A 752-nucleotide genomic window follows, 5' to 3' on the forward strand; every position below is an offset into this window, starting at 1 on the left:
AGTTTTAAAAATTATATATTAACGATATTAAGGATAGCGCAGATATACAATAATTATTCCATTATTCAATAAAAGATGCGGTTAGTGAGTTAATAGAGTAGAAAATGAGGTACTTGGAAAGGAAAATATATAGGGAAAAAATGACGTTTAGAAATTTATAAAAATTGAGATTTGGGAAAACGGAGATGATCAGCCGCCTTTGATATTAGTATCATTATTTCGTTAACTTCTTGATACATTTGTATTAAGGTATCTATATATGATATAGGCAATATATCAGAAAATAACACAGGCAATATATCATAAAATAATATAGGCAATATATCATAAAATTAATGCATAAACCATGTACGGATTCCACCCTTGACTATATGCGACAGTTTATACAAAAGAGCATCGCATAAGCACAACGGCTTCTCTGTCGCCAAGGGAACAGAGAAGGCCATTCCTGAACGAAAAAAAATCTCTTTTCGGTCGGTATCTCTCTGAACAAAATAATTCCTTCATCTTGTCACTAATCCATCACAGACTCGCTGCCAACTTAGTCTTCCGAGGTCTTAACCCGTTTTCAAAAGGAGTATTCGATTCCATTCGCCCAGGATTTTCCAGGCGTTTATTCCTGTTCCTCTCGAGAAAATCCTCTTTGTAGCGTTATGTAAAAGGGGTTTGAATTCCATGTTTTTTTTTCTCTCTCGTTCTTCCTTTAGGATGTATTATAAAAGGATTGAAGTTTTGGATGATTTTTCTATTCT

The sequence above is a fragment of the Penaeus monodon genome, chromosome 34 (genome assembly GCF_015228065.2).
Source record: "Penaeus monodon isolate SGIC_2016 chromosome 34, NSTDA_Pmon_1, whole genome shotgun sequence".
Taxonomy (NCBI): domain Eukaryota; kingdom Metazoa; phylum Arthropoda; class Malacostraca; order Decapoda; family Penaeidae; genus Penaeus; species Penaeus monodon.